This window comes from Ixodes scapularis, unplaced genomic scaffold, assembly GCF_016920785.2.
Source record: "Ixodes scapularis isolate PalLabHiFi unplaced genomic scaffold, ASM1692078v2 PGA_scaffold3__209_contigs__length_174095766, whole genome shotgun sequence".
NCBI classification, from domain to species: domain Eukaryota; kingdom Metazoa; phylum Arthropoda; class Arachnida; order Ixodida; family Ixodidae; genus Ixodes; species Ixodes scapularis.
In genome coordinates, this window is record NW_024609868.1 from 159,875,425 (window position 1) to 159,878,716 (window position 3,292).

Genomic DNA, 3,292 nt, shown 5'->3' on the forward strand with positions numbered 1-3,292 from the left:
GCAGCAATACATTATGCCACAAACAGGTTGCTAGGCATTTACTGTGGAAGCATGTGTCAGAATTAATAAAAGTATACCCATATTTTTTATCTGCACCAAAGTTTTAAAAGAATTGAGAGGGGCATTTGTACACTTTTTAGTTTTTGGATTACAGTATTTTTTCGTCTGTAACTTGACTTTTTTTTAAATTTCCCTCACCTAATTTGTGGGTTCGCCCTAAATTCGAAACGCCTCAAAATTTGCCTTGGCGGTTTTGTGGCACAGGCTCTTTAATATAACTACGACAAATTTAGCGATCTTTCAATCTTGCGCTGGCGACATATGCACGCTGGCAGCAGCCGATCCAATCCTATTCGTGTTTCCGACTCCTCGCGCTCATGTTAGGGTTAGCTTACTCATGTGCCCGAGCACCACTGAGTTGACTGAGTTTCGCGGGCTGTTGCGTCGTGCTTCCGCGACTGGACTCGAGCAAATGGCAACGCGACGAGCTCAGTACGAGGCCCGCCTTAAAAGAAGTGCAATTGTGATGGCTGAGGAAATCGGAAGCTCTGCCGCGGCTCGACGGCTAGATGGGACAGAATCGACTATCCGTGGGTGGAGGCTCCAGCGAGAAGCGCTCTTCAAGTGTGAGCTCGGCCGAAAATGCTTCCACGTTCCTCGTTGTCGCCGTCACCGATGGCGAAAGCGACGAGTAAACTCATTTTAATTTTAGAAAATGCAGGTGTTGGCCACTATGTGCCACAATTGAAGGTACTTTTTTCCCCTCACTTTACTTGCGTTACATTCGTGTCCTTTTTTTTTTCTTTTTGGCGCTGTGAAAAGTCACCCCTCGAGTTACAATGGACTTTTTCCGAGAAGCGTTCTGCGCACGCGCGAGCGCCCGATGCCAAGCGGCGGAAGTCGGAACGAAAAATCGAGGAAATTCGGAAGGAGGATGTGTATCAGCGAGTAGAACACGTAACCGCAGTATATATATAATTGTGTTACACAAAAAAAAAACGTCGACGGAAAGGAAAACACGACGTTTGGGTGGACGCCACGGATGTCCCTCTTTCAAGTCCCGTTGGGCAGGCGCCGCTGCTCGGATAGCGAAACAACTGGTAGCGTAGCTCCCAATATCGATTGGTAGCGCAGGTAGGTCACTTCCTCAATTTTTAGTTCGTGCAGCCACCACCTGGTGCCGTCGGTATTTGGAAAAGGTCCATTGTGGACGCGTTACATTCGAGTAAATACGATACATTACCCGACTTGGCCACGACTGGAAACGAGATTGTTTTTGGAATTAAGCGGCTATCTTAGTAGTATATCTCAAGAAAGCTCTTCAATTAATGACCTTACAGAGCATATTGCCGTTACAAAATTGATGTCCAACCTCGAGGCTGTATGCTGCAACCGCAAGCTGAAATACACTTGTAAGCATTTGGGCAATTCTGGCTAAATTTTTTCAGTTGTTTAAGCTTCCTTAAACCTAAACTAATTTAAAAATGAGCGATAATCCCGTCACTATCTCTGCCCTCGCGTATCCTCACAGTAACGATTTCACATGTGATGTGGGTGTCAGCTTTCGGTGTAAGCTGTAAAAGTTTGCGGATGCTGTCGGCGCCGACTGTGGTGTGATTTCTTGGGCAGAGGCTGCGGATTACTTTTCTTTGATCGATACCTAACGTTATTTGCTCGGTGGTGCAAAACAGCTTGTTTTGTATCGATAAAAAGGCAAGTATCCCAAATCGTTGTCTGCGTGTTGAGATGACGAGGAAGAAATGAAAGGATTACAGCAGGCGCCAAAATTTAAATTTTACACCAAAAGCACAAACAAAAAATGAACACACTCCAATAGTACCGGCGGGAGTGCCCCCCTTCTGGTGAAGTCATAACTCTGAGGTTACGTGGGGGCAGAAACAGTGGGATGGCTGTCGCTCTTTTCTAAATTAGTTTTGTTTAGACTTAGCTCTGGATCTAATATAATTTAGCCGGTAACGCCCAAATGCTTACATGTTGATTACAGCATTCTGTTGGAGCATACATCCTGGAGCATGGACATCAATATTGTAAATACGATATGCCCTCTACAACCATTGATTAAAAGTTAATTTAAATATGTCTTTTAATTAGTCCCTTATTTGCAGCAACAACTTGGTTCTAGTGGTTACAAGTCGGGTAAGCGACTACAAAAGATAAGTTATCCTAATGCCACTCATATTGTTTTTAGAAATTGGCTGCGGCTGAAAAAAACACCCTGTATATTATCTTACCTTTGGACTTCTAATTGGGAGAGAGAGAGGGAGATAATAGTCTTCACACTATAAACGAGCAGAAGCTGTTTTCGTATCATGGTGTTTTGTCCCATCAGTCCAGGAGACTATGGTCCTCGGTTGCCCGTTGGGCCCTGTCGATCAGCTCGGTTTGTTCACCTGCGTCCACGATGGTCAACTGGTTCTCCCAGTGCTCTCTGGTGAGTCTCACTATGCGTTGTATCAACGGGCTGCCCTGGCATCCACACGCCATGGGATAAAGGTTGTTGGGCACCTTGGAAGACTTGCAGTCATATTCGAAGCAGGCTGGATTTCTAAGGGGTATAAGGTACTATGTGCATAAGTGTTGTTTTACAGTTGCCTCAAAGAAACTGCTTCCTTTCTGGGTAGCTTTTTCTGAGGTTTTAGGTAGACCCTTCTTCGTAATTTGTAGTGTTCTAGTAGCTCTGCACTCCTTTTGGGTACGCCTTCGTACGGGAGCAACAGGTCTAGATCGTTCGGCAGAGAGGCACGGCGAGCGTAATCTCGAGCCAAAGTATAATATATACTGTGTGCCACTGTTAGTGCTAATTCGAGATCGGCAATTTTTTGGCATTTTGCTCAGAGTAGTACCCATTTTTATTGGTTAGCCTCTTGGTGCACCAACTAAATTCTTTCTGTACCGGCAGATTGCAGACACCTGCAATCTGCCGGTACACTGTACGCTCATGCACAGTGAGTGTATGAACTGGGGTTGTATCCCCAGTCGACACTAGTTAAGCATGAGGGTAGAATAATCTTTACATTGCAGTGGTATTTTCTTATAGTCTTCACAGTTGAATGTGAATATTCGACAGAAATCTCTCAGGTTGGGGCGAAACAAAGTTAAACGAACGCGTTTGATATTTTGCCTTAATTAGGCAAACCTCCGAACGACGGGGGAACGCGTTTATTATTTTGCCCTAATTAGGTGCCTCCGAACGGCCGGGGAAAATATGGCCCTCCGGTTGGGACAAACCAACAAAGTATTGGTTGGTGAGGCTGGCCCTTATATTTTTCTC